Source organism: Anomaloglossus baeobatrachus, chromosome 1 (genome assembly GCF_048569485.1).
Source record: "Anomaloglossus baeobatrachus isolate aAnoBae1 chromosome 1, aAnoBae1.hap1, whole genome shotgun sequence".
Lineage (NCBI taxonomy): Eukaryota > Metazoa > Chordata > Amphibia > Anura > Aromobatidae > Anomaloglossus > Anomaloglossus baeobatrachus.
This window is the reverse complement of record NC_134353.1, coordinates 337787463-337793462: the sequence shown is the minus strand read 5'-3', so window position 1 is coordinate 337793462 and position 6000 is coordinate 337787463.

Sequence of the window (6000 nt, the reverse complement as noted above, 5' to 3'; positions counted from 1 at the left end):
TTGTACTTTTGTCTATTCACACTATTGTAAAGATATTTGCAGCACGTCTGCCTGCATTGCACACTCCAACTCTTTTTAACTAAGCCATTATGCTAGCAAACACTCAGTGTACCTAGTGGCATCCTAAACGTGGCTATTGGACTTTTGTCTAGTCACACTAGTGCAAATCTATGTGCAGCACCTCTGCATGACACCCTCCTGCTCTGTTTTTAATAAGCTATAATGATAGGAAAAAAATACTGCCATTTAGTGGCATCATAGAACTGGCTGTTGTATTCCATTAGTGCCCCATTGGTGCCAAGTTATTTCTAGCACCTGTGCATGACACCCTCCTGCTCTGTTTTTAATAAGCTATAATGATAGCAAAAAATACTGCCATTTAGTGGCATCATAGAACTGGCTGTTGTATTCCATTAGTGCCCCACTGGTGACAAGCTATTTCTAGCACCTCTACATGACACCCTCATGCACATTTTGCTACGCTAATGTTATAGCAAACTCATGGAATTCATTGCTGCATTTGATAATTCGGAGGGATAGAAAGTCAGGCTTCCTTTAGCTTTTCCTTCTGTTCATAGACAGCATCTCCAAGAGCAATTTCCCCTCCACGTCTAAGTGTGGAGAGGCAGCTAGTGCGCATGCGTGTGCCGATTTACCCCAGCTGCAGCCTAATTACAGTGTTTCGCCTAGTGAGTATGCTCAGCCTGACTGTGTTATTCCTGACGCTAAGTCTTCATTTCGGGATACAGCGCATGCTCCCACACTAAGTGTGAAAAGCCTCTTTGCACAGGTGCTTGCATTCCGTGCCGGGTCTAAGTCCTGTTTTGTGCCTAGACACCATGCTAAAGCTGATAGTCTTTTTTCAGAGACTGTATTTCATGCTACTGAGCATGCTCAGGCACTTACTGCATCAGAGACTAGGTCCGGTAATGAACTCTTTGGCCCTGCCCCTGATGTGGGGGGGCACATATAGACCACAGGGCATCAGGTGTCCTCCCAAATGGCTTGCAGAGGCCCACCCCTATGACTTTTCACCGCATTATTGATGGTCAGACGATGACTGGTGAGGTGTTTGGGTCATGGCAGCCATGAGGTCATCATTGAAGTTGCGGTTCCAAATAGGACGCTAGTTATGCCACTCATGACGTGTCACTCTACTTTTGTCTCCAGGAGGTGCATTGTGGTTCACCCTGGTTTGGGGCGGACCCAGGTTATAAAAGGGGCTGGAGCCAACAAGGAGGTGCGCAGTCTTCTATTATGCTCCGAAAGAGCACACCTCCATGTGTTGAACCCATTGCGGCTTTAGGCCAGAGGTAGGCAGGGATAGGGTGTCGATGCAGGCCACCACCACAGTTGGTAACGCAGAACGGTTAAGACCAGCTCCTGTCCTACCAGTCCTGCTTGTGCAGCCCAGTGGCATTAACAGGCCTGCTGCTGCTGATGCGCCTGCTGTCCACAGGTGTGCCCCTACGCACACGGTCAGCGTACTCAATGGCCCCTGTGTTGTTAACAGGGAGTTCCTGGGCTGGGTGGGCATGTGGACCCTGTGACGCTAACAGGGCTCACAGTCTCCAGATCTGAATGGCGTCTAACTCGGTTCAGGCTACTATTAGTTTCATAGCCACACAGCTCTGTATCCTCCACCAAACCTTCCAGTTGCCAACCTCTCCTTTTCCAACTGGGAGCACGGTGGACACTGACTGCTGATGGGGATATATACCTTTCTCTTTCTTTTCTTATTAATTTTCGTTATATAGCGGTAACATAGTATATACCACTTTATCCAAATCTGCCAGTCCCACTGTAACAGATGGTGTTTCTTCAGCAAATGTTACTGTTGCTTAACCACCAAATCCACGGACCAAAACTTTTTTCCCCTTTCCAACACACCTGTTCCCCTTTCCACCAGCATCTGTCCTTTTTCAACTCATTTTGGTATATGACCAAAAGTGCAACTCTGCAGGGACACCGTACTCAACGCCATCTCAGCACAGCAGCCATCCCTCGGTCCCTCCGATGTGGACAAGTAAAAGACCATTTCCTCATATCCACGACAAAGCGTTGAGATTCACTCTGTGCAGCACTGGTGTTTAGTGGAAAAGTAGATCTAAGATTGCGTACCACATTCTGCAGATACTCCTGTATACGTGCGTCCATTTCTATGGCAGGAATTATTTTGCCAAATTTTGTCTTGTACCGGGGATGTAACAGTGTGGCAACCCAGTATTCTGGATTACTTTGAATTCGTACAATCCGAGGGTCATGTTGTAGGTAGTGCAGCAAGAAGCCGCTCATGTGTCTTGTGCATCCAGGAGGACCAAGTCCTTGGTGTGTTGGTGGCAGAGAGGTGAGAATCGTGCCTCCTTCCTCTGCCCTCTCCCCACAACCTCGCACAACCGAAATGTGAGCAAGCTCTCACTCATCTGCTGAGTCTTCCATGCCCATCGCCAGTTCGTCCTCCATTTCTTCATGGGCTCCTGCACCTTCCTCAACACTTTTTGCTGATACCATGCGCCCTTGTTAATCCCTCTCCCTCACCATGACTGCCGCATAGGTGCCGCTGACCATCTGGACCTCGTAGATCTTGTTATCCCTTCCGCATATGACTCCTCCTGTACTTCCTCCCCTTCCTCTTGTCCCAACACCTGACTCCGAATAATAATTACAGTGCGCTCCATCATGTAGATGACCAGAATTGTCACGCTGAGAATGACATTGCCAGTGCTAAACATCTTCGTCGACATTTGTAAACTGTGTAGCAGGGTGCATAGGTCCTTGATCTGACACCACTCCAGCAGCGTGATCTGCACCACCTCTGGATCAAGTTATCCCAGGCTATATGTCATAACGTATTGCAGCTGGGTTCGGCGGTGCTGCCACAAACGCTGCAACATGTGCAGATTCAAATTCCTGCGTGTGGGCACATCGCATTTCAGGCGTTTAACCACCAGACCTAAAGACTTCTGTAGCGACGAAAGTTGTTGAGCTGCTGTGTGCGCACGATGGAAGTGAGCACATAGCGAGCGTGCACGCTGCACAAGGCCATGTAGGCCGTGATGGTGTTTTAAAAATTGCTGGAGAATTAGGTTCAACACGTGAGCCATACAAGGCACGTGTGTCACATTGCCCTGACGATGGCCCGCAGCCAGGTTTGCATCATTGCCGCACACGGCTGTTAAGTCACCAACGGAGTCCGCTCCGTCAATTTGTACTCCGGTCGCCAGGTGACAACGTGTTCCTTTCATGAATAGTGCTGATGATGGGAGAGGAGTCGATGCCAGCGGCGCAGGTGGACGCAGGTTATGCTCACCCACTGGGCTGCATTACCTTGACAGATGCAGAATCTCTGGCTGAATGTAGCTGGTGGGTATCTCACAGATGAAATACCATCATTCAGCTACAACCAATGGGAAGACACCACACCCTTTTTTATGCCCATCCTGTCTGCAGACCACTGCCAGACATAGCTACAACCAGGTTCAACACGTGAACCACACAAGCCATGTGTGTCACATTGTCACAGCGAAGGGCCGCACCCATGTTTTCATCATTGTCGCACCCGGCCTTCCCTGGCTGCTGGTTGAGTGGAGACAACCATTGATGAAACTCGGTATCCATAGCTAACCGTCCACAACTTCTCAGCGGTGTGACTCACATTTCCCATTCATTTCAAAGTAAAACTTTGACCACCTGATGGCATTGAGCTCTGCTGCCAGCATAGTAAGGAGGTGTGTGGTAGTCCTTGTGCGCAGTTACAAGGAAGGGTGGCCTGACCACACAGGGTTTGCGCCAAGGTGGAGGACCCACACGAGGTTGAAGAGGCAGAAGCAGTGTATTAACTTCTACATACAGAAGAAGGATTGAAACAACTCGTGGGGACGGCAAGACTTGTACAGCAGACCCTTCTCCATCTCTCACCATAGTTTGCCAGAGCCCAGTCAGTGACATGTAATGACCCTGTCTATGCTTACTGGTCCAAGTATCTGTGTTGAAATGCACCCTGTCGCACACAGAGTTTCTCAAGGAAGTGGTGATGTTGTGTGCGACATGCTGGTGTAGCGCGGGCATGCTTTTCTTGGAGAAGCAGTGGTGATTGGGCATCTTGTACTGGATCACAGCGACAGACATAAGGTCTCTAAAATCCTGTGTGTCCACTAGGCGGAAAGGCAGCATTTCGGTAGCCAACAGCTTACAGAGGGATAGAGTCAACCTCTTAGCTTTGTCGTGGGTCGCAGGAAGTGGCCTTTTATTTGACCACATCTGAGGGACAGAGATCTGGCTGCTGTGTGTAGACGGTGTTGAGTAGGGTGTCCCTGGAAAAATGCAGGTTTGTGAGGAAAGTGCAGGCGGAGACATGATGTTGCCTTCATCCAACGTTGGTGCTATCGATGTCGGAGAGAGCTGTACACACTCACTTGTTTCCCCTTCCAAACCAACTGACGACCTACCAAGCAAACTGCCTGTTGCGGTTACAGTGGTGGAAGTTGTGGGTGGAAAAACAGGTGTGACAGCTGTCCCCACAGTCCTAGAAGATGACGAGCGCGCGGATGCACTGGAAGGGGCAGGCGGTGGATGGTTCGCTCCGCTAGGCCGCATTGCAGCACGGTGAGCTTCCCACCGGGCCATATGATTTTTATTCATGTGACGATTCATGGAAGAAGTTGTCAAACTGCTGAGGTTTTGACCTCTACTAAGAGAACCATGACAAATTTTACAGATCACATAATTTGGGCGATCTTTTTCTATGTCAAAAAAGGACCAGGCTAGGCAAGGCTTAGAGGCCATGCGACCTGTTGATCCACCACGAATAATGCTCAGAGGCAGAGTGGTGGCTGAGGATGCAGTTGTAGACGTGCTACCAGTGCTCCAACTCCAGGAAGGCGTCGTCGGTTGCATCCTCCTCCACCGCCTCTGTTGACCTCCTCGAGTGTCTGACTGTGGGTTGACAGTAGGTGGGATCTAGAACTTCATCATCAATTGTTGTGTTTGCACTCCCCTCCCCCTCAGACCGAGCCTCTTCTTGCCCTGACCGAATATTTAAGTTGTCATCCCAATCGGGTATCTGCGTCTCATCTTCATCAGTATGTTCCTCATTGTCTATAACCACAGGTGTTGGAAAGGCAGCATTTTGGTAGCCAACAGTTTGCAGATGCTGAAAGTCAACCTCCAAGCCATGTCATGCCCTTCTAAAAGCATGTAAAACACAGCGAGGGGACTCCAACCACAGTCTCCCTCGTTTCCACTAACTGGGCTACACACACCCCACTTGACTGGCATCAGTTGAGCCAATTTTCAAGATGAAAAAGATGCTTTGCATGAAGCACTCTCAAAAATACGCGTGCCTTTCCCGTCCCCTGGCTGACCCAGGGGAAGAAAAGTCCTCTGAGAGCCATGACTTGTTCATATTGGTTCTTTTAGAAACACAGCGAGGGGACTCCAACCACAGTCTCCCTCGTTTCCAGTAACTGGGCCACACACACCCCACTTGACTGGCATCAGTTGAGCCAATTTTCAAGATGAAAAAGATGCTTTGCATGAAGCACTCTCAAAAATACGCGTGCCTTTCCCGTCCCTTGGCTGACCCAGGGGAAGAAAAGTCCTCTGAGAGCCATGACTTGTTCATCTTGGTTCTTTTAGAAACACAGCGAGGGGACTCCAACCACAGTCTCCCTCGTTTCCACTAACTGGGCCACACACACCCCACTTGACTGGCATCAGTTGAGCCAATTTTCAAGATGAAAAAGATGCTTTGCATGAAGCACTCTCAAAAATACGCGTGCCTTTCCCGTCCCTTGGCTGACCCAGGGGAAGAAAAGTCCTCTGAGAGCCATGACTTGCTCATCTTGGTTCTTTTAGAAACACAGCGAGGGGACTCCAACCACAGTCTCCCTCGTTTCCACTAACTGGGCCACACACACCCCACTTGACTGGCATCAGTTGAGCCAATTTTCAAGATGAAAAAGATGCTTTGCATGAAGCACTCTCAAAAATACGCGTGCC